The 27,777-nt window shown below is 45.7% G+C and overlaps 1 protein-coding gene across 2 annotated transcripts in view; it reads right to left on the bottom strand.

Annotated features, from left to right (window-relative positions):
• RASGEF1C (RasGEF domain family member 1C) overlaps positions 1 to 15,263 on the bottom strand; it is a 72,578-nt gene extending 57,315 nt beyond the window's left edge. Inside the window, exon 1 of one of the 2 annotated variants that reach the window (XM_054079726.1) lies at positions 15,156 to 15,263. The gene's annotated coding sequence lies outside the window, so the exon portion shown is untranslated. The remainder of the gene's footprint in view (positions 1 to 15,155) is intronic. The other variant, XM_054079724.1, reaches the window with a different exon arrangement.
• Between the last annotated feature and the right edge of the window lie 12,514 nt (positions 15,264 to 27,777).

Genomic DNA, 27,777 nt, shown 5'->3' with positions numbered 1-27,777 from the left:
CCAAGTAAAGACTCTTAGCTTTTAAGAGGAAAATAATTAGAACCAAACAACTAAAAGAAAGAATGGCATGGCACCAAGTATTGGGTGACCAGCAGAGCCCTGCTTGGAGCACACTTGTCACCCAGACATGAATTAATGAGTTCACAGGCGGCCCCACTGCCTGCAGCTCAGCCTCTCGCAAAGATGCTCATTTGCGGAGTGGGATACAACTCGCTGTTAAGACAGGAGAAGTTCAATATTCATTAACCAGAAGAGCCTGCCGCTTTGTGCTGCTGCCTGCAGTACAAATCATCTGCCCATGAATTTTGTCAATCCCATCACCCACCGTACCTGGAGACACCGCGCAATGCATCAACACCCCCGGCCCTCAGCCAAGGAGCTTTCAAAGCCAGAGTCCAAAGCTGGGAAACCATGACCCCTTTATTTTTGAGCAATGCAAATAGAAAATGTTGGAAAGACAAAAGGTTTCATCTCAGATTTGCATATTGCAACTTCTCCTCTCAATAGTTCATTCTTCATAAAAAGAGCTATGTGAAAAGGGAGAACTGAAGCTGGCAGTCGCACATTGGGACTTTTACTCCAAATCCTCTTAGGGAGCCTGTGTCAGGCTTGCAAGCGCATGCTTTTCTTTTGCAACCAGGACAGTAATACATTTAACCGTGCTAAAGCAAAATTGTCAAGCACAGAGATTTAAGGAGGTAATACAGTGAAGGCTCAGGGACGAGATATAATCGTAAAATGATGCAGGCAGAAGCTGCCTCTTCCCTGCTCTTTACTATCAGTTGTCCCTGCTGTATTGTATGGGGAAGGCGCAGCACAACTGCTTCAGAGGAAAGGACGGCTGGAATAACCTTTCCTCAGCTGCTGACTACATGCTTTCATGACTCAAATACGAACGCAGCTCGCCCCAATCACCCTCGCTCTTCTGGTTCAGCAATACCCAGCTCTGGTCACCAAGGCAAATGACCGCACTCAGATTTGCGAGGCACCAGGCGTACAAGGGCCCGCTCCGCTGCAGTCACCGCTGTCAGGTGAAAGGCTAGTTGCTTAAGAGGTCAAAGACAACCTTTCTTAGATTCTTGTGTGTCTACATTTCCACCCCTAACCTCCACTCTAAGTCCTGGCCACGCGCAGGTAATCCAAGAAGCTCAATAAAGCCATGGATGGGAAATACCCAGGCATGGTAGAAACCCAATATTACAAGCTGTCATAAAACCTGCTTTCCAGTCTCTGGAAGCCATGCAGGAAAGATCTTTACAGTCATCTGCTTCTCCCTTTAAGTACCCCGGGCCAGCAGAGGCTCAGGTCACGCTGGAAAACAAATCCAGCAACTGGAAAGCCCCGCAGCGATCTTCCCAGTAGCATATGGGCTGAAGTCTGCTACACCGGCACTCGAGATGCTTGGACACACACGCTTTTCTCTTTCCAGTCTACGCTTGAAAATGCTCTGTTTAGGACACAGCTATGTCAAATAGTCTTGTCACCAACTTCCAAATAACTCAAATGAATGTTTCGCATTTTTCAAGTAGAGTCATAAAACATGGGGCTGCACACGCCACAAACACTGACATATTTCACTAATACAATCCAGTAGCAGCATATGGAGAATATTTACACGGTTCTATTATTTTTTATGAAAGGTAAACGACCCTTCTGGTGAAATCGTGACTTGTGCTGACAGCATCTTTGCTTTTATGAAAAAAATACCAGTGGCAGGAGGGTCAGAGGATTTGCAAGTCTAACTCATGGGTACAAATTGCTCTGGTCTTGTCGTAGGAAAAAAAAAACCCCAAACATTCTCATCTTCCCAAGATTTTACTGTCATTTGTTTTTTTCAGCTGGTCTTGCCAAACTAGTTACTCAACACAATAATTAGTAGAAATAAGATGATATATATATAAGTAAAATCCAGATATTGACTGTGAGTCTTGAAACACAAGTTTCCATGATTTAAAAGCCACCTCGATATGCTTTCATATCTTAAGGTCAAATACTTCTAAATGAGGAAAGGCGTGATTCTGCTCATTAGTGCAGATCTAACACTTAGCAAAGTTTGCTGCATGCACTGGTCTGCTACACCATTCCCAGACCTGGGAAGCAGTAAGATTTCAGTCTGAGTCTAATTAAGTCTTCCTAATTGCTGCTTTACTAATTGGGGTGGAGCAGTTTTGTCATGATTTTAGCTGTTGACAAACAATTAAGTAGAATGCAGCATTAATTCATTCTTAAACTACCAAGGAAAGCCAACACACGTTCAAACTCAAGTGAGAGAAACCATAACTAATCAGAGCAATGTGATATTAGCACATGTTGTCTCCGCAGGTGGAAAGCCAAGAAACCAGCACCGGCTCCCCATGGTGTCAGCAGCGGGGATCTCTTCAGTGTTCCCAGCCCAAGCTGGTAAGGTACCAAAACCTCAAGTTTTCGCATTTGTGCTTTGCTTTCTGACAGCAATAATGCTCTTTGAAGGCCATGCCAAGGTGGCTCTTCGCCAAATTATTTCTTTTTTTTTTTTTTTGTTCTTTTCTCATGTTTTCTGGTATTTTGCCTTTGCTTTATAACATTCCAGACTACAGACTGTTTGCATTTCTACTGTTATCTCTTATTAGCTCATATCTCTGCAAAACAATCTCTTCCACTGCTAGTAATGAGCCCAGCTGTTTTCCACTCTACTAGGAACACGCTCTTCAATATTTTAAGCACTCACAAAATGCAGAAGGACCCTATACACAGTCTCTGGTGAATCAAACAGTGTTTGCTTACAGCAGGGAGACAGGCCAAGATAAAAGCTGATGGGTTTGGGGCTTTTTTAAAGCTGGCCTATTGATAAAGGACTTCAGCCTCATTCCCTGCTGTCACAAACCAATACTGGGAACTGCAGCCTGAGCTGTGTCTTGGACCCAAAGTATTCATTTTGCAGGTGCAGAAGAGGCCATCTGTGGCTTCATCACATGTGCAGGACAACTGCTCCAACCCGTCCCAGCAGAGCGCTGCTGACCACGACTCAGACACGGATGTTTTCCCGTTGAATTGGCCAGGCAGGTGCAGTGTCTGCATTCACGGCTTTGGCACGGCAGGAAGCAGGATCTATCTGCAGTAATTAGAAAAGAAATCAGGCAAACCTATCTCCCATCTCAGCTCCGAGGAGACTTCAGCCAAACCCACGTGAAAGACCAAGCGATCTCCCTAATACCTTTTCCCGGGAGGCTGTTTAAAAGCCTTAAGCTGCTAATTTTTAAGTCAGTTTTTACCGCTTTCAGTACAATTTTTGTTTTGATTCCCCTCTCCATCCCTCTGGGACACCCCTGGCTGGCTTCTGCCTTCAGTCCAGATGCACTTTTCAAAATGACATCAGTGCAAACTTCCTGAATCCTGAGGCTGCGTTGTAACCCACACCTCGACAGGAACGAACACTGGGTTCCTTACTATGCCCTTTATTCAGCTGCTGTAAAACCATTTGTACAGTCAAGCTCACTGCCTTTTCCAGGCCTTTGCAGAGGAATAAGATTTGTCTTCAAGCTGCAGAGGAAGGTCTGCACTGAGGGAGAGTTTCTGTAGTCAGCATGATGAAAAATTGAGAGCAGATCTCTTTCCCTTCGCAGCTGAACGGCGTCTGCTCCTCAGGTCACAAAGCGCTCCAGAGCACTGATGGGACGGGTCCTCACCCTCCCTTCGCCGCCTGCCTGTGGAAGCCTGGTGCACGTAACAGTGTCAGATCTGTGATGTATTTATTTAACCTCTCGAGGAAGGGCAAAAGCACAATACAGCCCAAAGGAAAAGCAATGCAAGACGCTGGGGACCAGTCTGCCTTTTAGGGTGCCAGCACTTAATTCTTGTGCTCTGCTACATCATATAGTGTTTCATAATCTCACTGTCCCTCTGTTTCCGTCTATCAGAAATGGATAACAGCCTGTCTCTAACACGGAGGGATGCCTTGATAAATGCACTAATTATCACCAGACACCCCACCCAGCACACAAGAAAATAAAGGCCATTTATTTGCCTAAAAATCTTCTAGCTATGAGCCCCCTACCAGAAAACTCTGCAAATTAAGACCCTGGAAACTGATTTAATTAAATCCATGAGAATAATATCATTAATTTATAAGAAAGCTTAAACCCAACAGGAAATTGTTTATATTGACCACCATACAAAATCCTTTCATCTGCTGAGAGCAAATGCATTTTTATTATTCTTAGCACTGCAGAAGACTCATCGAGCCGCTCAGCAGTACCTCCGCTATTGAACAGTCCATACAGCCCAGCTGCACCTCTGCTGCTCCATTTGTCATCTCAACGCACCATTTGTTCCTCAGAACACAGATCATCTTACACAAAGCAGTTGGCATGTGTCTTCCCAGTCCCTACCATCTCAAGCGCTTTACACATTCCTCTCCACATGTGCTCATAAAAATCACTTGCCATAAGAGTTTTTAAATGGGGCTTGTCAAAACATCAAGATAGAAGGTGTGCACAACAGAACGTCAGATTTCTTGTGCTACTTACTAAAACACCCATACACACAGACGCACACAACAGTTTCTTCTTTCCACAACATACCATGGAGGTATTTGGACGCGGCTTCTAAAGGAGAAGAATCCCATCAAGAGGAGAGGCGAGAGAGGCAAAACAGTCTTAAAAGGAAATTTCATGCGCGTAAAAGCCTACAAAAAGTAAAACCTGGCTATCCGTAACAGCAACAATTAGGAAGTGATTTAAAGCAGTTTGGAAATACTGTTTCAGCGGTTGGTTGAACACCTTTAACATACAAACATTCAGCAGGCTATTTATAGCCCATGTGGAAACGCAAGCCACAGTCCGTTCTGAGTGAAGAACATAAATTTTTAGGACCTCCAATGGACGTGAACAAGTCACTGGATTTATCTCAATTTAACCCATCTCAGAAAACTTATAAAGAAGCAATACTCAAGACAAGCACTCTCAACATCAACACAGTCAAAGCCCTACTAGACCTGCTATTGCGTAGACAGCAACTACTGATTTATTGACTGTAAAATGCTGTGGATCAAGCCTAAGCATTTGCCGATATCTCTGCTGAAAGTGGCCTTTAATGGTCCAGTCCAACTCTCATTAATGAGAAAGAAACGAAACCCGTTTTCTTTAATGGGGTTAAATGAAGTTGTAGCAGTTTGCAAATGACCAGAAAAAAGAAAACATTTGGACCAACCAGTCTTAGTTGCATTTTACCGGACATGAAATTTCCAAATCTAGGGCTACCACAGAAAATTTCAATTATGCTCCTGTTTCCAAATTAAAAAAAAAATAAAATAAAAAGAGAGTTGAGAAGTAGAAATCCACCTCACATTCACTCTGGTATAATTCAGAAATAACCCTGGCAAAGCCAGGGTAGCTCCAGGAACATAAATACGAAGTGACAGGGAAATCCAGCCTACTATTCACATCACATGCTTCTATTTCACAGTAATACACCAAGCCAGGCTGCTTATTAGATGGGCGCATTCTCCTAACCACAGCCAGCCTTGTATTCTATGATGGGTTCACCATCAGTCCTGACCACCCTTTAATCATAATTCTGCTGTCATTTGTGGTTCCACTTCGGAAGATACTTGCTTTAATACACAAAGTCGATAGCTGTTAGCACTGCTATTCCCCAGAAGAGAGGCATATGAGTAATGTCAAGAGAGAACTCAGACATAACCGCCTCTATTTATACAAATCTCTTGCACATTTTCCTAACAATCTGCGAGGTCCGACAAAAAAAATGAGACTGTGCCTGTAACTCTTTTTATTTAACAAATTAAGAAAATCAGCTAGGATCGCCTTCAAAATAATACCCTTCTGAGCTGACACGTGGCTGTGTACAGCGCTGCCAGCGTTCAAAGCAATTCCACAGATCATTTTCTGACAGGCTGTTGAGGATCTCTGTCATTTTTGCTTTCACATCTTCTACTGACAAAAAATGGGTTCCTTTGCACACTGACTGGATCTTTGGGAAGACGAAGGCAGGTCTGGTGAACAGGGTGGGTGCTCGAGCAGTGGTGTTGTTATTCGCTAAAAAACACTTCACAGACAAAGCGTTGTGGGCTGGTGTGGTGTCTGGATGTGAACTCGCTGTTCACTCTTGCACACCAACATTCTCCAGCCAAGGGTGAGAAAACATCTCTATTTGAACACACATCCACTCATACTGAGTGAAGCGATCAAGTTTAGCCTTGACTCACTGTGACAGGTTAGAACATGCTCTATAACCACCTCTTTGTCTCTCCCCTTCCACTTTTGGTTCTCAAGCTACAGGGTTAGTCTCGGGTTTTTTTGAATCACAGCTTATATACTCTCAAACATTTCTGTTGGCCTACACGACGCTGTGGCACGTGCGCCCAAGCTTCACAGCACACCAATTTGCAAATAATGACCTTCCTGAAATGATCTAATAACAGCTAATAACTGTACTGTAAAGAACAAAATGTTGTTGCACAGAAGGTCTTTCATGGAATGAAAAAAAAACCCCAAGATTTTATTAGCAGAATCACTAATGGATACACGGTTCTCATGTGATCTATTTATTTTTAAGAAACGCCTAGGATCAGTTAATGAAGTTGTCCTAGAAAACAAAACCAAAACAGCCATTTCAAAACACACACTACAGTCTGGCAGCTTATGAATGAAATGCTCCGTAGGTGTTTGTGTACATTTATAATTTACTACAGCACATTAAGAAATAAGACAACTGCAAACGACAAGCCAATGCTTTCCCAGCTGTGTACACTACGTAATGCTATTTTCTACCAGGGCTTAGCGAGCCTCCCGACCAACTTGGCACTTGGGAGACAGACAGAAGGATCCAAAGGATCCAAACAATTTTCAGTAACTGAGTAACAAATGGTAGCAACTTTGCCTTTATAAAGTTTGTATTGAAGATGTTTTAAAGCAACACACAGTAACATCTGAAATGCTGTTTACCACACATACACGCCAGGAACAAAAGCACAAATCCTGTCCCTGATGCAGAGCATGAACATACAAGGTCTGCGCTGGCAGAAATCTCTCCTCCAGGTCTTGGCACAGCAGCAGCCACATGGGAGGCTGCTAACTTGTCCTCCAGCAGTGCTTGGAGATGGGGAGCACTAATTGCACCTCTCTTCTTCTTGGAGCAGGACAGAAAGATGTTAGGGTAACACCACTTCTTAGCGGGAACAAATCCCACAGACTATTGACTGGTTCTCACCTCTCGCATGTCGTGTGAGCGAGGAGTTCAGCTATGCCCAAGTTCATCTCCATGTCCAGAAAGAGAAGGGTCCCATCTCACCTTGCTCTGCTTCAGACCTTGCTTTCAACCTGCATCCCAAACTTTATAAAATTACTGCTAATATCAAACAGAGGCAGACATGCATATCTCATCGGACCAAAGAGCCAAGTACTCAACATGGTAGCGGAAAAAGGTCTCTTCCCTAAACAGCTAACAGCCCATGGCCTTCACCTGCAAATGCCAAGGCTCAGATACTGTCCCTAATGACTTCTGCAGAATTGCTAACTTGATCAAAATTAGTCCACTACTTAAAGTATCTGCAAGATTATAGATTTAGTATACACATCAGTTTGTCGTGACAAAGTATTCTAAAGAGAGCGAAATAAAGACCTTTCAAGCTTTGACCTTCCAAATCTTGCTTCCTTCTTAATGTGGTTGTGTTGGATGCGATCGACACAGTGACCATGACTAAAATGACAAAATTATTTAAAAAAACAACAACCAAAACCAAAGCAAACTTCAGCACAGAACTACTTGCTTTTGTCAGATCAGGCCGCTGATCAACTGCCATGACCCAAAAGAGTAAGTCAATAAGCCAAATTAACTCCTTCACCTGTCTTTCACTTTGCTCCATCTCCTTCTTCTGCCAACAGAGATCGTACCTTACCGGGACTTTTGAGGAAAACACAGAAGATCCCACTATGTCTACGCCTGGATGACCATGGGGGTTGTGTTAGAGACCTCCAAATACCTCCAGCTATTAGAAGCGCTAGACTTGCAGCAGCTCCAGCTGTTCAACGGCAGCAAGGGAAACTGGAATAAGCCACTATTCAGGTCAAAAGCACAATCAGTCTCTAAGCAGACAATAAGCACAAAGATGTTAAGGCTTCATATCCCAAACCCAAGGCATGCTGCTTAGCATGCTCCCACCTAAGGAAGAAGTCTCTAGATGCAGTCCGAATTACATAACTAATCCTGTGAAACTTGGTGAGTACTTCACACCCTTACCTGGAGCAGACTGCATTAAAGCATGCATAGAAGCACCTCACTGCTTCGGGCTTCACAGTGACAGGATAATTTATACAACACTTTCACGAGCTCTTGATCTTTCAGGCTGAATTTCTCTCTTGGACCCACTGTTTGCAGCTGTACCCATAACCTTGCTGAATTATTTCATACTGTGTCATCCCAATGGCCGAATCATTAGTGACCCATGTAGCTGTAATCCCAAACTCCTTTCTGTGCACACAGATAAGGAAGCTCTGCAGAGTTTCATTTCCATGAACAAGATGAGCGATTCAAATGAAGCGAGGGGGGAAAAAGTCAGAAGATCTCAACAGCCCTCTTTGTTCTCCAATAGGCACACATAGCATCTTGTCTGTGTTCCTGATTCAGCACAGCCAAAGCCCTCTGGTAATAACCCAGGGATAGCCACTGAGCCCAGGTGCTCGCAGAGGGCACCTTCTCCAGCCCACAAGGCAGAGAAAGAAACTGTGCAAAGACGTTCTTTGCCTGAGGTCTGCTCTCTTGCCCAGCTTCTGCATGATTCTCATTCCTTAAACTCTCTCCTGAGCTCCAGCCTCGCAGAAAGCATCAGACATTTTGCCAGCATCCATGGGGAATGTTGCAGCTTCTCACACTTGTGGCCTTCTCTTCCACCTGCTTTGATTTGTGGAAGAGTGGCGCGTGAGCCCCGAGCGTGGGTGAGCAGGCTATACGTGCCATACGATGTTTATACACATGCATTGCAACAGACTATGTACACGTTCAAAAATGCTGTAATCAGGAAATGAACCGTGAAATGTGTAAGCGGCGGCACATTAATAATCTGTTTTATAGCTTAAATTATAATCTTTGGAATTTCACAGCCAGAGACTTTTAAATAGGTCAAAAATGCGGTAATCACACTTAATGATCACACTGTGAGATGCGCCGCATCAGAGCTAGGAGGGAGGAAACCTGAGCAGAATGGAGATGAACTACTGGTACATTCAAAACCAGCATTCAACGAACCTCAAGTAATTTTTATACCAAGATTAAAAAACACAGGCCAGAAGGTTTTTTGCTTTTGGTCCTGCTCTTCAGAAATGAGCTGCGAGATTCCATACAATGACAGATAAACACTGTGCTCCTCTTATCTTCCTTTTAGTTGGCATTGCAGGTTAGCAGAGGCTCCGGATTTGACCATTTACAAGTAGCGAGCGTTTAGTGGTAAAAAGAAAGCCTTCCCAACTGAGGAACACACTTCATTTATTTTACTCTCCCATGCACATTTCACCCCAGGTAGGCAGAGTTAAAACACATTCCTGGGCAGCAGCTTTGTGATTTCTTTTAAAGAAAACAGTAAGAATCCACAGACAAATCGCAGTAATCCTCTAGGCTCCAAACCAAGGAAACTCTTCACAGTTTTTCTAAGCTTAGACCTATGCTTATGCTCTCTTTACACCAACTTGATGGGAAAATTGTGGAAAGAATGAGAATTTCAGCAAAACAGACAGTAGCTGCTAATTAATCCTGTCCTGTCAAGCTGCTGAGGCACAACCAAAAACGTAAACCAAGAAAAAAGTAAACCAGCTATATTCTGCGGAAACAAAGTCAATGTTTGTCTACTGTGAAAGTACAAAGTCAGCAGGGGAGAATGCTTGGAAGCGTATAAGAAAGCAGGAGAGAAATGTTTTTTTGGTTTCTTTTTTCCTCCAGTCAAACTTGGCTTCTTCTAAAAAACAAAGCAAGGCAAAAGATGAAAGGCCTTCTTTTCTGAAGCCAAAGATGAAGAATACAAAGAATATTAATGACTAACAAGTCTGTCTGTAAATGCCATGAGCTTAGCTGTAGTAGGGACAAAAGGAAGAGCAGCACTGCTATTAACTAATGAAGTTTCTGATCTAACGAGCAGTGATGAAGGCTGATTGGGTCATTTATGGAAGGGAGCATTAGTTCAGAAGAACACAGGTTCCCTAAGGAGGATAAAAGGAAAGAGAGGAAGATGCCATTATATACACGTGAAAGCTCGGGATGGTTCATTCACAAAGCACGTAAAGGTAGTAAATTCCCAATTAGGGCTTGTCCATCCCTCACACATGTTTGTACGCGCACGTACACCCGACAGCTATCCTGCGGGAAACTCAGGATTTGTTGCAAATTTGTCACTTGCCTTAGATGACAAAACATTGGATTTTGATGAATCGCATTTCCCAAAGGAAAGCTTCAAAACACACGGAAACTTGCCTTTGTCATGGTTATTGGAGCCGGCATGAGCCTGCCCGGCCACCACAGCTTCCCAGGGCTCCAGCATCCCACAGCAGGCTGGGAGGGTCTGAGTAACAAAGAGCAGAGCAGCAGGAGAAGCAGGCACCAGCCTTTCACCACCACGCTGCCCTGAGACAAGTGCCGCCGTGCAAGATCAGAGCAAAGCACGTTCCTCCACATTTGGGGTTTGCACATTCTCTTTTGAGAAATTCTTTGAAATTAGGGAAGTTCAGCACAATTAAATCCAGGAGAAAGAAAAATAAAGCAAAACCAAAACAAAAAAAACCCCACAACTTGGAGCCCGAAGTGACACGAGGCGATCTTCAGATTTGGAAAATGATTCATTTGCCAGCTCATAAGCATACACACCTAGCATGTCTATATTTATACACGTGGACTCAGGCTTTCTGCTGTGTAGAGGCATTCTGAGTATTTTTAAATAAGTGAGAAATCAAGAACCACTGCACTTATAGGAGAGGAGATGGAAAAACTCCCCTTTCTCTAAGCCGCGACCATTCAGATTACAGGATTCTTGACACAGCACCTCTCCTTGCAACATCCAGCAAAACTGAGAGCCAGAACGGATCCAAAATTTTCTGACACACTTTCCCTTAACAGGTTGCTACTCCCTGTATTTTGGATTGGAGTCTGATGCAGTCAACGATATGAGAAGCCTTCGTGTTGAGATGGGAATCTGGGCAGCATTCTGATCATGTGAAAGATGGTAATGTTTAACCAAGTACTGCCAGAGAGCTGTGTTGCTGCCCCTGCCTTCCAGGGCTGGGAATTAAAGGCTGCCAAGTTCTTTGCCCACAACCCACAGTGGTCTCAGCAGATCATCAAACTCTCTCAGCATCTCCTTCAGGAAAATGGGGATAACAATGTCTCAGCCGCATCATAAAGATTTTTTTAATGCTTGCAAGCACTTTGTACATAAGACACATCAAGACAGCAGTTAACACAGGAATTTGAGGCACAGACAGATATAAATCCAAAGTACTCGTATCATGTACTCTTTTTAGACAAGCATAGCAGCAGATCATCTCCCTGCATTTAGTGGTTGTTGGCTCCATCCTCTCAACATACTGAGCACTCTGCCTTTGATCCAAAAAAAAATGAGTCCAGGGAGAATATTCACATGTTTAATGTTAATCATATGCTTAAATCCTCTGAATGTATAAAGAGGGTAAAAGAGAAAAGTGTTCCCCAGCTCCAAAACAAACACAAATTCCCAGAAGTTATATTTGGGACATGAGCAAAGCCTTTGCTACGCACCTGCTAAGCTTCTGCATCCTTGAAGAAACCTGCAGATGGGAAAGTGTCCGGAGCAAGTTTGCTTAGACAAAACATTCCTAACAAAACCAAGGTAATGTAACTAGAAAGATGCACCCCAGAATATTTGAACTACTAGTGCTCCACAGGCAGCACAGACGCTGAGCAGGGAAATGCAAAAGCAAAATAAATGAAGTTTACTATGGAACTCATCACACAAATTTAAACTTATGATTATGAATTGATTTGCTACTATTAATTCCTTCATTTATTAACTGTCAGTGAGAGGAAAGGTCTTCTTCAGCAGACAGGCACTGCCAGTCAGATTTCACAAACAACATGTGCCTTGCAGCAGCCATCAGCAGCACCTAGAAAGCATCGCCTCTGAACTCTTGCATTAGAGACCAACTTAAATACTAAGCAAAAGGCTTCAGACAACTCCTACTCCCCTGCATTAAAGCCTTGTTCATTTTAAGCACACACTGCTCTCTTTCATTTTAGCTATCTGGAACATCGAACCTACTTTCAGATCCTCCTAAACTCCTGGTCTAGCTAATGGCTTGAGGCAGAAGTCTCTACTCTTGCATCAACCACATCTTGCCTTGTTTTCTGTAGGTGCATCAAGTCTGTGGAGTGAGGGCAGAGCACTCCTCATGCACAAGTGAGCTCAGCACGGCAAGAGCCGGTACCTACACTGAACTCCACGTGGTCAGACACACTCCTAACAAAGTAGAGAGTCCTTCAAGCTACATCCATGACCGCAGTGCGCACATATCCCCAACCACATCAGCATCTGCAGCGTAGCTGGCTTCTACAGATGATTTTCCAAACTCTGTTAAACAAGCATGTATAGCAAGAAAAGCCTTGCGCGATTAAAGGACCACTATCCAGAGCTCGATTGCTTTAGCAACATCATCCAGCTTACTCCCAGCAGCACCACGCTTCGCCAGCGATGTGAAAAGGACGAGTCACTCTCACCAGCATAAACAGCCCAAGATACTAAATAACACTGCTAATTAACTCAAAAGATTTTAAAGTATCCTTTAAGATTATTGTCCCCAAATTTCATTAAACAACACTTTACATCCTTTCAAGTGAACATCAGTAGATGAAGTTGACTTGATAGTAAATACAAACGTTCTCTCCTCAACTACTGGCTTTTGGTGAAACATACTGTATTTTAACAGGACACAGTGCTTTTAATAAACTAGAGGGAGCTGTATCAGTCACATCCTACAAAGGGTTAACAAGGATAATTCTCTTCCTTGGTTGGCTGAATTAGAACTATACAAAACACCACACCTCAGAGGAGACCAAAGCGTATCCTACCTTCACCTACTATCTACCAAGAACCACAAAGGATGGAATTACATCTCTGGGTGAGGCCATAAGAAGTCCAAGGGAAGTTAATACAGCAGTAGAAATGCTGGTTTTCTTTCTCAGCCTCCTTTACAAGACACTTTGCCGTCCTGAGGTTTGCAGGTATTACAGAACAACGCAAAGTTCACTGCTACTGTAACTCTTCACAGTGAGCTGGCAGACCCCTCCACTAGGGAAACCTTCTGAAGAGGACCCAGTGCTCCAGAAGACACCAACGTGACTTTCCTTCTCATCATTTTCCTGGAGGAAGCAGTACTGTCTCTCATGACAGGGTAAATTACAAGACATAAGAGTCAAGCCTGTGCAACCTCAGAGCACCTCTGACAACAAGCCAAGAGTCTTGGATATTTCTGGTGCCTTCGCTTTGTCCAGTGCCTCCACTGATATCACCCAGGAGGACAGCTCTACCAGACCTTCCTTGCCAGGCACTTTCCCCTGGCTAGAGCCTTGCCTCTTTCTTTGCTCTACCGTGTCTTTGTTGTAATCTATAAAGAGCTGGAGGGTAACAAATGCACGCACTCCCCATCCTCAGCCCTTTAGCCAGCCATCCTTCTCCGTCCACCAGAGATAGTCCACCACTCCTCCCATCCCTAACAAAATAAGTGAGATCTAGAGTCCTGAAGCAGAGGAGCAGCAAGGACCATCTTTAAGTGCTGAGAAGGGCAGAGACACCTCCAGGCAGGAGGCGCCGTTGGCTCCACCGCAGAGCACCGGTACCCTCAGTGGGAGCAGAACCTGGGCAAGGACTGCTGGTATACTCTTTTTGTGCTATTTTGGCTTCAGAGCAACACTTAAATTCCAGTCTAATTCCCTCTCAATCTACATCTCTAAATCCAGAATTAGTCCTATTAAGTCAATTACCAGCGTGGATCTGAAATCTAAAATCTCTGGATTTTAGTCTCAAATATGTAAAGCCACTAAACAGTGACTATCTTTAAATCCATGAAACACCTGACCAGGAAATGTCTTCTTTGGAATACAGGCACCAGTATTTTAGGTTTCAGTAACAACACAAGATGTGCCACCACCACCCTGCTTGGAAAACACCGAGGCAAGGAGCTGTATTAAAGGACCATCAAGCCTCGAGGATACAATCCAGACAAATGGTTCCTTCTCTGCACTTCTCTTTTCCTCCAGTCTTTCATGCTGTGCCGGAGCATCACTGAGGGACCACTGCCATTGTGGGTCCTCGCACACGCCACCAAAACACCCCAAACTGTAGAGTGTCGCCTAGGACACCCTGGGTTATTAAAGCCACCACCGACGAGGTCTGTGCAGCTGCTCCCACGTCCTGTTAATTAGGCACTACAGACATGCTGTAAGCGCATCTTTGACACAACATAGCATGACAATTTCTTCAGAGTCACAGAAAGGCAAAGCATACAAATAAACCTGAACGCTGAACCCATTTCATTGTTTGTCAGGATACGCACACTGCACCTGTTACAACCAAGGGCACTGCCTGCGTGCCTCGGAGCGGATTATTTCAGCCTCTAACAAGCCTGTCTGTCTTGGAGGGCTGTTCAATACCAGGAGTAAATAAAGCACAAACAAAATTATTTTTACCAAAAGAAATCATTACCGAATAGACAGAGATCTTTAAGAAAACAATCCTCAAACTGACATTTTCTGCTGAGCTTCTTACACACCCGCTGAGTCAGTTTAAACGAGATTTGGCTGAAAGAAAATAACTCTAAGATTGATACGGGTAAAGTCCTACCCTGAAACAAACCTTTGGGGGTCCCACCGCCACCTCCCCAGCCCGGGATTGCTCGCAGCGAGGAAGGCAGCCCCGAACATCGAGAAGATGAGGAGGGAGCGAGCGCTCCCCAAAGCCCATCCCGGCAGGAGGGACCGGACCAAGGGGCTCCGCTCCCGCAGCGCCCGGAGGCACCGGAGCCACAGGGAGCAGGTGGCAAAGCCGCCCCGAGCCTCCAGCACGAGTGGGGCGATCGGTACGCGGAGGCACGGAGGGACGCGGGGAGAGGGGAGGCAGCAGCATCCCCGGGGGAAGGAGCGGCACTCACCGAGCTACGCGCGGCTGCTGCCCCCGCTGCCGGCCATGGGGGCGCCGGGCGGACCGGAGCCCGCGGCGGGCGAGAGGCGCCCCGCCATCCGCCGCATCTGCCCGCCGCGAGGAGGAGGAGGAGGAGGAGGTGGAGAAGAAGGAGGAGGAGGAGGAGGAAGAGACCGCGCCGCACCGCCCCGGAGCCCCAGCGCAGCCCGGCCGCAGAGCGCCGCCTGCCCGCCGCCACCGGGATGGGAGCGGGGGAAAAGGGGGAGACCCAGTGATAGGGCCGGGGGAGATAAGGGGGAGACCCAGTGATAGGGCCGGGGGGGATAAGGGGGAGACCCCCGGGATGGGATTGGGGGGATAAGGGGGAGACCCAGTGATAGGACCGGGGGGGGAAAAGGGGGAGACCCCCGGGATGGGACCAGGGGGGGATAAGGGGGAGACCCTCGGGATGGGATTGGGGAGATAAGGGGGAGACCCAGTGATAGGACCGGAGGAGATAAGGGGGAGAGCCCGGGATGAGACCGGGAGGGGATGGGGTCGCAGAAGGAGCCCCCCGGGATGGGACTAGGGTGAGGGATAAGGGGGAGACTCCCGGGATGGGACCGGGGGGGGATAAGGGGGAGACCCAGTGATAGGACCAGAGGGGGATAAAGGGGAGCCCCCCGGGATAGGACCGGGGGGCGGGGATAAGGGGGAGACCCCCGGAGTGAGACTGAGGTAGGGGATAAGGAGGACACCTCCGGAATGGGATCGGGGGGGGAAATAAGGGGGGGACCCCCGGGATGGGACCGACGGGAGGGGATAGAGGGTCAGAGAGAACTCCCCGGGATGGGATGGGATGGGGGGGGATGAGGACAGGTGGAGCCCCCCGGGATAGGACCGGCTCGGGGTGGGGGACACACGCAGCGGGGTGCCGGGGGCTGTGGGGAGCAGCCAGGCGGATTGCCGCCCCCCGGGCTGGGCCTCGGCCGGGCAGGTGCCGGCGGGGAGCGGGGCTGGGGCGAGGGGCGCCTCGCGAGGGCTTTTAATGAAGTACAGATGTTCTCTAATATAATTAGATCGTCCTCCGGCTGATAATTGGCTTTGTCAGCCGGTGCTGATCGAAATCCCCCCGCGTGGCTCCCGGGCAGCCCCTCCCGCTCCAGCCGGGGTAGAGCCCTGCGGACCCCCGTGCCTCCAGGGCCCCTCGGACCCAGGACCCCCCGAAACCCCGCTCCCGTGAACCCCGGGCATCCAGGACCCCTGCAAACCCAGCACCCCGCTCCTCTGAACCCCCCACGCCCCCCTGCACCCCGCTCTCGCCAGCCCCCGCCATCCAGGACCCCTGTGGACCCCACGCAGCCAGGGCTCCTGCTCACCTGGGATCCTGCTCTTGTGAGCCCCAGGCATCCAGGACCCCCACAAACCCCGCACCCTGCTCCCGTGGGTCCTCTTCGCCCAGCATCCTGCACACCCAAAGCTCCCTGTACACTTGGCACTCTGCTCCTGTGAACCCTGGCCATCAGGGACCCCCACAATCCCCCGCCCCGCTCCTGTGAACCCTGCAGACCCAGAGGCTCCCACACACCTGGGACCCCACTCTGGCACACCCCAGCCATCCAGGACCCCAGAAACCCAGCACCCTGCTTCTGTGAACCCTGCACATCCAGAGCTCCTGTGTACCTGGGACCCGGCCCTTGTGAACCCTGGCTATCCAGAACCCCCACAAACCCAGCACCCCACTCTTATAGACCCCCTCACATCCAGGACCCCGCACACCTAAGGGCTCCCATGCACCTGGCACCCCGCTCTTGCAAACCCCAGGCACCCAGGGCTCCCGCAAAACCAGTACCCCGTTCCTGTGAACCCTCCACACACAGGACCCCGCACGCCCAGGGCTCCCTGCCCACCTGGGACTCCGCTCTTGTGAACCTCAGGCATCCAGGACCCCCTCAAACCCAGCACCCCGCTCCTGTGAACCCCCACAACCAGGACCCCGCACACCCAGAGCCCCCACTCCTGTGAGCACAGATCTGTGGTTGCAGTCAGAGCTTGTGGCTCCCAGCAGGTGAAGATAAGGGTCAATATTTATTTACTTATTTGTTACAATGCCATGCCCTTAGAAAGCAAAATGACTGGGTTGTGTGTTGGAAGGGAGGACGAAACATCCCCATTTTACAAATGAAAGGTTATCGGAGATGCTGGAGAAGTGCCAGGAGCACTGCACTGCTTGAGGATGGCAGGAGAGGATGTCCCAGCCGGATGAGCTGGAGCAGCATCCCTTCTACTGCTCCTCTGCTCCACTTGTGCTCTCAGTGGGCCAGGTGAGCTGGTTAAAACATTCCAGTTCTCCCCAGCTTGGTTTCTCTTTAGAGAAATTGCCAATGAGGACACGCTAATACAAGCCAGATGTGTGGGCGTTCTGTGCGTGTAGGTGGGGAAAATGGATCAAGCCCACAAATTCATCCTGAAGAGGACAAGCAGCCAACACAAGGTGAGGGTTTCTAGTTGCTACAGGCCCCGGACCAGGTTTCTCTCACTCGATGACTCAAAGCTGAAATGCAGCCGTGCCATGCCTGCTGACACTTGGGTGCTGTGAGGAGTGTAAATACTTAAGATAAGCAAGATTAGGGGATTCTCCTAGCCTGGGGTTGCGGAGGGGAGCAGCAGGCGGCTTACACATCTGCACTTCTCTCCATACGTCAACCTAGGCAGTGTCTAAGCGGTTGGGCATTCCTGCATGTTAACACAAAACACAGGTTGGAGGTGAGCTCCCCCAAAAGACAGCATGTTCTCTTCGCCCCCTTTGCATCGTCCAGGATCCCAGCTTCTACGGATTTATTTTTGTTTTAAGTGAAGGCAAGTGACTACGGTCCTTTCCAGCAATGGCCGATTTATCAGTCCAAGCCCATGGCGATACATCGTGTTCCCATTTTATATTTACCAGTGGTACCGAGATGACACTTGTGGACTGAGAACCACTTTGTACTTATGCAAAGGGGGAAGGGGTAGCTCTGCCCAGAGTCTGCGTTGCTTCTGGCCACAAGCTCATGCTCTAAACCTGTCCCCATGCAGGTTTTTCCTCTGGAGCAGCCAAGCAAGCTCAGCTCCAAGAGGGTGGTGTTGCAGGCCCAGCTTAAAGACAGCAAGAGACACACTCAGTTGCATACACAGACACCAGCCCTCTGCACATGGATCTCTGCCTTTTCCTCAGCAGGAACAATAAAACGCTCCTTGCTTTTGCAGCTCTGCTTTGCAGTTTTCTGAGGGACACATGCAAACAGGGGGTTTCACAAGCTGCGCGTGGCATTGGGCATCCTTGATTTGCCTTCAACTGGACCCCTTTGGGGTTTTTCTCACCATCTAATACACCCACGGCTAGTAAGAAGACAGGGAAGCCTGCATGATCACAGAGATGTTAGCGATGCTGTGTCTCCCACTCACTATTTTCCATGTGTGCTTTCTGTTCTTGATCCAGTTGTGATCCCCAGAGAGCAAAGGCATGGGGGAGGTGTAATGTCAAAGGCAGCTGTGTGCATTCCCTGAGCAGAGACACTGCTGCAGGAGGCAGGACAGGGGTGAAGAAGCTAAGCCTACCTTTTCCTCCAGTTTCACTTCAGCCATGGTGGACTCTTTCCTTAGAAGGATATAAACAGAGGTGAGGGAAACAGAAAACCAATGCAAACTGGAATAACGTGGCTTGAACCAGAAGACAGGCACTCCGACAGACTGACTGAGCAATTTCTTTCTTAAGGTTTTTTGTCTAAATGTTAACTTTTTTAAAGACCCATCATAAATACAAGCTCTCACTCAGAATTCTCAATTTTCCTCTAAACTAACCATAGAAATAACTTCACAGAATTGCATAGTTTAGTTTTCCCTCAAAGACAGATGCAGGAAAACATTCACTCTAGATGTGTGAGTCCTCCAGTTTGTGAGCTCTGGAGTGAAGGTATAAGTAGACTCACACACTCACCTTATTGGCAACATCCTTGTTTTTCTTATGCTTCATGGACCTTTCAGCAGGAGACTTCTCCCCGTAGTTCTACAGATGAGTAGTTTTCAGCTTTCTCTCATTGATTCTGTTTTTCTACCATCTTTCCAGGTGTTAAGCTGATAAGTGTGTGATTTCCAAGGATTGGCTTTGTCAAAAAGAGGAGAAGCAGTATACTTACTTCTCTCTGACCTGTTATGTTTTCCATCCTCCACCTTTTATTAAGGGTAGATGGTTCAGAGCCGGCTTCAACTTGTTCTTTAGATATTCCAGGGTAATCTTCTTCAGGCTTTGCTGATTTCAGTGTACCTTTTGTTTCTGTGCCCCTCTGCGAGTAAGTACATGTTATTTCCTGAAGCTGTTTGCCTGGAAGTACAAAGCAGGGAAGCTTACTGTAGAATTCAGCCAATAAACAGGTCAATCATTGATTTTATTCTTAATTTCATTTCATTCCCTTTTAAGAATAAATATTTTCTTAAGAGAAACAAGGTAACATAACTGCATGATCCTCAGCAAATAAGATCAACACCTTTTTTCCCCCAGTATAAGGCACTTATCCAACATTTTATTTACTTTACCAATTGCATTAAGCATCCTGCAGTGTTGAACAGTCCTCAGCTGATAATTCCCAGATCATTATAGCTTAGTTGACTGTTAAATGAGAAAAATTCATAGCAGGAAAAAAAAAAGATATTTAGACCCACAGTGCAAGCAAAGGATCGTACAGTTCTGAATTGCAGTCAGCTTCTAGCAGTGATCATGTTTTATGAACTACTGGAAGATAATGTTAGGATCAAACAATAACTATGGCATGTTTATAAGCTGTGTGGGTACAAGTGAGATTGATTGATAGATCTTACATGTTCAGACATTTGTACAAACAAGAAAAATTAGGTTTCTATAATAGGAATATTTTATGCAGATTTTCATGCAGATAATTTGTATCTGCTCTTTTATTTTTTTTTACCTGTAGTATTATGTGTGAATGTAATAATAATCTGAATTTACACACATAAATTACTAGAAGGTCTGGATCTGGCACATTGGGGAGTAGTTTCTGGCTGGAAACATTAGCAGCGTGATAACTATTTAGACAACTATTTGAAATGAAATAAGCACTTGTCAGAGGAAAAAAGCGTTGTTATGAAAACTAGAGTTGGTTTAGTCTCAAATAAAAATGTAGTCTGTGAAAAAGAGAGTTCATCAGAAATTCCCTCCTGCCACTCTCCTGCCTTACTGCTTTTCTTGTTTCTTTCCTCCTTTTCCTGGGTGAAATCCTGCCACCCAGAAGCAGAGAGCTGGGAGGCAGAAGCAGCCGTACTGTGCTGCACACATGGAAAAACGGTGAATCACCTCTCAAAGCAGAGGACTGGCAGGCTTCCTGCAGTCCAGGCGGGTGGCTCTGCCTGCAGGGAGCACACAAGCATGTGCCCAAGGAGGAGCCCGTCCAGGGTGTGGATGCACCACACACAATGACTCTCTGGGCACGCACCATAGGTTTAACATAGAAAATGCTGGACTTCGTAATTTTGGTCTTGACAATAGTCAAGATCTCAATTCTGCTTGAGAAGTAAGAGGAGAAGCAGCAAGAGTAGAGAGGACAGACGGAAGAGCTGCAACTGTCCTGCAACCACTGTCAGACAGGGGCTTCCAGATGACATTTGTCCACATTTTTCCATTTTTAAAGAGCTCAAGGGCCTTTTGACTGTGGTTTTGTGAAAGGAATATTATTTCTGACTTTTCTTATTTGGTCACTAGAGAACCCACTCTACAGCCAACCAGAAGAAAACTATATGGAAGGAAGCAGAAAAAGAAATAAGAAACAATCAAGCTACTGCTAATCATATTAATTTATATATGTTGTTTATAATTAGCTTGTTTAAACATTCATTTCCTTTCTTCAATAAAGACCATATCTCTCCAGGACCCTCACGGTGTCCAATGTCTTTGTGACAGACAGTAGAGGTAAGTGCCAATCACTTAGCTGTTATCTAGTAAGTACTCCAAAGGACTTTGATGCAGCAGCACTGTAACAGTAGCAGCTAATTGTCTCATTTAAATTCATTTCTAAGGAGACACCTGGGAGAACGAAGAAGCTTCACAAAACTACCGAAACCCAAGAATATTTTTGAGTTGGTCAGTCCCTCTGTATTCCTGCCTTCCTAAAAAAGGACCTTTTGGTATTTGCACAGAAAGGTGCAGCCCCTGAGCTTCACCCAGCTGTGTGACAGCATCGTTCCCTGCCACATCGTAACCCGCTTCCTAGGGACAAGGGAAGATGATGGCAGAATTTATAAAACACTGTGGAAGGAATGCAGAGAGAAGAGGACTCTGGTCCTAAGATGTTTCACATCTTCATCACTTCTGTCTCTCTAGGCAACCAAGCCACATTTTCTGTACTGCCAGCAGGCTGTAGAGGGAAGGGTAGGGTTGTCGCTCACCGCCATTTGACATGTGGATACATTTATCAGATAGAAAGGAAAAAAGGTGGCAAAGAGCTATATTTCCTCCATCCTGACTCGGAAATGTGTTCTCTGACAGTCACCAGCTTGGTTTCCTTAGTTAATAGACGTATGCAGCCTCTTGATTCTCACTCATACTGCTTAGCGTTATACTCTGTGCTAACTTCAACAGACACGTTTTATCGGCTCAACAGGGGAGTTAATTCCAGTAAGACAGAGCTGCCCAAATCTCTGTCAGCAGATTGGCTTCAGGAAGTCATTGACACAGCATCCCATCGGTCTCTGCTGCTGTAACGGCTGGAGAAGAAAGGAGCATGCTCCGAGGCAGCCGTTAACCAAGCTTCTCACTGAGCTCGTAGATCAAACTCAGCACTGCAAATCGCACCCAGGAGAAAGAGCGTTGGACATTGAAGAATAGATGTGATATGCTCTCAGTTTAGTTAGAAAGGTATCAGTGGTGGCACATTGCCTATATTTTCACTGAGGGATTTATTAAAAATTGAAGGGCACAGCCATGCGATTCCACTGGGATAATTTCATTCTCAATTTTGGTAAATAGCTGTGCTTTTTTGTTAGCGTTGCGATAATTTTTACCAGGTGAGGCCAGTCAGCAGTCGTAGGGCACATGTAGCTGGTCCACAGACACCACAGGAGTTACCACCCCAGGAGCAGCATCTCCAGTTACTTCCAGGGACAATGGCTGGAGCTCCTCAATTTATATGCCAATCTGTCTTCAGCTCAGTCATCTCAATGAGAATCTGGCAGGCAGTAAGGTCTGTAGAAGGACCCTCATGTTTCAGTAGTAGCTTGAAAATAGCTGTGGATGCTCTCTTACACAGAGCTATGACTGTATACTCACAGCCAGGCAGACAGTAGATGTGCACCTCTGGTGCATCCTGGCCTGCCCAGATGCCTTCGCCTGCAGTCACTAACTGGTTTCAGCAGAAGTTTGGTCCAAGGTCAGTAGCTTTTATGCTTAACAGTATAATGACATTTAGTACTACTAGTACGCCAACAAACTGGCTCTTTTTTCTGTATATATTTTAGTTGCTTAACTCATAAAGGAGCTTTGCACATTCAGTGCACTGAGACGAGGGGCTTGTTGCTTCCAGCAGAAGAGCTTTTGAGCCTGTGGTACAGCCATGGTAGAGTGCCGAGAACAAACACTCAAGAGTTATATTCTGCTCAGCTGCAAGACTCCCCTTAAATTTTGCTGCTTCTGGGAAATGCCTAAGGGTGAAGTGAGCTGGCTTCTTCCACAGAAAGCTGCAAAGCTGCTCAATTTGTTTGAAGAAAGGGTATGAGGTCATTTTGCAACCATGCGGTCAGGGAAGGCATCAGTTTTGGGAAATGAGCATTGATGGATTGAATCTACTACTACAGAAAAAAACAAGTTAAAATCTCACAGCATTTAAAAGTCCTTTGTTGATGAAGATCACTTTGACAAGACCTCCAGAAACTTACTTTCTCACTGAAAACCCATTTCTAGGCTATTTTTGCACGCACTGTGTTTTGTCTCTTTTTTCCAAGAGAAACCACAGATGAGATCCCCATTTCTTTCCAGACTTGGACAATGGTGCAGTTGAGGAGGTTGACAACAACAAGCTGGTTCTCAAACTACTGCACAAAAGATTTCAGTCAGGATATTAACAATAAATACAGGCACCAAGTGTGAGTGCTGCCATTTCCTGGCAGTGTTGCTTTACGCACTGGTTTCTCTGGAAGGAATCTATTACATCAGTGGCCTCGGGAATGTACATTGAGATGGTTTAATCAGAGTTGAAAATCACAGTACAGAAAGGGGCTTCAGTTCTTCTGTCTGGACACAGCGCACCCAGTTTGGTACCAAAACTCCACTAAGGAATTTCCCTGATACCAGACACGTCCTTTAGCTCATCTCTGCCCAGCATTACAACAGCTGGTGGCAGCATTATGACCCTGATTCAGCAAGCAACTGAAGTACACGCTGAACTTTAATTTCTTCCATTAGATTTAAACACGTGCTTTGGGCTGAGGATATGCCACAATACCCACAGAAATTACAACAGTGTTCAACAAGTAATTTGTTTTGGCCAATGAATCCCTCTGCAGATAAAGGTTTTGTCAAGTTTTCTATGCTCCTATCCGTTGCTTGCATCTCCCCGTTGACTTTATTCTTGTATTGCTAGGCAGTCCTTTTAGGACACACTTAATGCTTATAATGTATTTGTATAACAGGAAGTACAAATAAGGCTATAGTTTCTATAGCTCTCGTAACACCAATAATTACAACAGGAATGGATTTAAGCACAGGCTTTATTGTGCTCCTAAATGGAGGCTTATATTTAGAGTCCTTATCTTTCTTGTGTTTTCCTTCATGTGTGAAATGGGTCTTTATTCAATCCAGCTTGCTTTAGATACCCATGGGGCAAATTGTCTGTGGGTGGAATGACATCTGTTTGAAGGAAACAATATTAGGAGAGGAGTAAGGATTAAAAGATCTGGAAAACTTCTAAGACTTCAGCTGATGTTGAATAATGTCAAGGTTGTGGTAAGATGACTGAAGCCATGTTCCTACGTGGCTAGGAAGCTATGGAAATGCAGAATGTTTCTGCAGTAAGGTAATCTGCTGATAAGAACTTAAAGCAATGGTTAATTAGAGAGCAGGTTCAAGGGAAAGATCAGCTGAGCCTACAAAATTATTACATCAGTGATACAGCACGTGGTTTGAAAGGAAGTACTGGATGTAGGCAGGTAACCTGCAAGAGATGGGCTCAAGCCTGCTCTGCTCCATCAGTGTAAAATTGATTGTCAGCAGAAGCAGATAGAGGCTGATAATTGTCAGTAAGTTTCAGCGAATGCTGGAATTGGCTGCTTAATTGCATGAGAGTTGCAAGAGAATGATAAAGGAGGATCTAACTCATTATCCAGGGGCAAGTTCTAACACTGCCAGACAAACATTTTGCTGAAGGGTCTTTCTTAGGTATCAGGTTTTTATCTGAATTCTGTGGACTGCATTCCTAGGAGGAGGAAAAAAAGCCTGCCAGAGCAAACCCTCACCAGGAGAAGAACAGCATGTGTTTCACTGACAGTCACATACTTTTTGTTTTAAATTAGATGTTTCAAAGGGGTAGGGTCAAGGACTTTCTCTTGCAGAAGATCAAAGGTCATATCCCTTGCTCATCTAAAGCGACTTGCCTTCGTTGACTCCTTTGTTGATTTGTAGCAGCTGAGTGTCTCTACCAAAAATGTAGACCAGACGCGGAATCAGCAGCACACCCATGCCTGCTCTCCGGTCATGAAATAAAACATGATTCACACCCCAAGCACAGGAGTGGAATACGAAAAGCAAACAGAAGGCAAGGTGAAATGTAATCACATTCCCTTAATTGCAGATTACAAAACCAACCAAAAAACCCGAAAGACACAACAGAAAAAAATGTTCATTAGATTCTTTCTCTTTATAAACCTGTAAAACATGAAGGCAGGCTTTTTATTGAATCCCGTTTTTTTCTTTTTGGCAGAAAAAGAAATATTGTTGTAGGAGTTATTGGAGCATACATCCAATTAAAATCTTCAAACAGAAACACACTGCAAATGTAAGACCTATTAAGCTGGGCTGAAATATATAGATCATATTTAAACTGAAAGGAGGTAAATAATCCATTGCTCTTATGTGATTGCCATTGGCAGAAAAGGAAATAATGTGGAATTATGATAAATGGCGCAGCCAATAATGGAAGCTGTGGCTAGCGTCCCTGAAGGAGGCACCACCCAGCAGTGGTGAGTAAAGAAAGTAGTAAAGCAAATAAAGTAGTGGCAAGAATGAAAGTACAAAATCTATTCCGTAACCACAGGATGGAATTTGGAGAGAGTTCAGTGACTGAAATTACAGGATGTAGGAGCACCGGGGTGGTGAAGCTTTTGCTAACCTGACATTATGATTTGTTGCCATTTAATCCTGCCATGCGACGGGCTGGTGGGTGTATGTGTGTGTGCTGGGGCATGGGCTGCTCTCCGTTTCAGCTCAGACTGGAACGTGATGGTTTACTTAGCTTAAATTATGTAAACATTATTTTCACACTTACAGGTTGAAAAAATGGATGCTGTCAAGAGAAAAATTAAAGAAAAATACGTGCACAAGAGTAGAATGGGCTCAGCAGCCCAGAGGAGAAGAAAACTCCCTGCAGAGCTCTGCAAGATGAACAGAGCAGCCACTTTGATTAGGTATTACCCTGTAGGAACAAAGTATTTTCTTTGAACAGAAAGTGATTTTTATTTTTGCCACAGAAGACATTTAGGCTCACTGTCTGAGATGGACTCTGTGACTTGAGAACCAACAGAGTAATACTGTGTATGTCCCCAATATCATATCGTAAAACACAATTTATTTACCTTTTCCATCAGAACACACTCTGTTCCTATGGGGGCATAATTTTAAAGCGCAACTCTCATGCTGGCTCTGAAAGCTTCTATTAAGACAGAAATCTCTCAGATAATAGAAAACTGTCCTAGGCCTATTCTCTTGCATCTTAGGCTCTGTCTGTCCATTCAGTGGTTTATAGCAAGCTCATCCTTGCAATAATAGAGAGACTTTAAAGAAGGTCTTAAAAGGCCAATGGTTTCTAACAGCATCCCTGCCCCTCACCCTCCACTATTGTCTGTTTTTCTCCCTCGTTTCTTGCAGTCAGTTGTCGCTGCAGGTCAGTGCTAGTAAAGAGAGAAATCTTGAGCCAAGTTTGGATGGTATGAAGATTTACTGACATTTTGAACTATTGTGACAACTTGTCCTACAGCTAAGGGGTCCCTTCCTGGAAAGCTCTGCTCTGAACTGGCATCCCATCAGCCTCACCTGTAATTAGTGGTAACGTTTGATCTTGAATGTAAAGTTTATTCCTGAGATGCCTGTCCAGAGCACCTCCTTTCCTCACTTTAAGAAGAGTCCAGGTGGCATTTTTCCCTATAATGCCATTCCAGAGGTTCAGACAACAGTAGAGAGGCTAAACTAGGAGTTCCAGACCAAACCCACTCCATCACCGAAGCCGAGATTCCCTGGCAGCAGCGTTCTGTGCCCTCACACCTCCCCAGCTGCAGCAGGGCGGCCAGACGCACGTACAAGGCTTTCTGCAGAAGGGAACCTACTCCTGCTTTTCCCATAGGAGGGGATTGCAGAACCTGCGCTCCTTCACAGGAAGATGTGCAAGTAGAAGGGGAAACAGAAACAGGGAAGGCAGCTGCATTTCAATACTTTCTGATTTAGTCACCCAGAGAGTTGTACTTGCAAAGTGATAGTAAACATCGTTATCTCCGTTTACTAGGTGGGTGTGAAATATAAGTTGAAGGACACACTCTCAAAGCTATTATTGGCTTGCTTTATGCTGTAGACTTTTCTGACGGAGTTGAATTAACTTCCTATGCTGCATCACAGAGGGAGACTGGGTTTATTTAATATCCAGAAATGCTGGCCCTGACAGGTGGCAACTCAGCCCTCTGTCAGCAGGTGGAGAGGAAAAATTCAGACCAGTTCTTTAGTATATTTGTTTTAAGATTTTTCATTCCCAGCGTTCAGTTAGTCAGCAAGGTTAATCTTTAGCTAGAGCTCATTGCAAGGACTGTGTTTCTTTCCTCCTTTCTGTTGGAGTTCCTTGTGTGGTACCTCGGAACCACATGCTCAAAGGTAGGGACTGACCTGGGGAAAGTGCAAAGCGTCCCTTTGTCCCCCAAATTCTACCTGGCTGAGCAGGCAATATAATGTTGCTTTAGAGCATCACCTCTGTGTTTCCCACTGACCCAAGGCTAGTCCAAAACAGCAACAGCGCCAGCCAAACTGCTGGTGATGTTATATTTGCTCTTAAATGTCAAGCTAAGGAATTCACTTGAGTCATGTAACTTCCCATGCTGAAATTGTATTTCAGTGGCTGCACTGTCCACACCAGTCCAAACTTGCTCTTGGTGCATTTCAGAGTGGGTTTCTGGCAGCATGAAGCTGTTGAGAAAAGCAGAGCAGAGGCTCTTCAGGAAAAAAAATAAAATAAGCAGCAGTCATACCTCACACACGAACTCATTTTTTTCTGAAGGAGAAAAAAATTAAGCCTTAGAAGAAAAATTCCAGACTGTGAACTTCAGATCTCTTCCTAGCAGAATACCCTTATCTTGCCCCAGACTGAAACACAGGCGTGAGAGGGCAAGACAGCAAAGATGTGAGCACTCCCTTTTCC

Source organism: Cuculus canorus, chromosome 14 (assembly GCF_017976375.1).
Source record: "Cuculus canorus isolate bCucCan1 chromosome 14, bCucCan1.pri, whole genome shotgun sequence".
NCBI lineage: Eukaryota > Metazoa > Chordata > Aves > Cuculiformes > Cuculidae > Cuculus > Cuculus canorus.
Note: the sequence above shows the minus strand (reverse complement) of the source record. Positions and strands in the feature narration are given on the sequence as shown.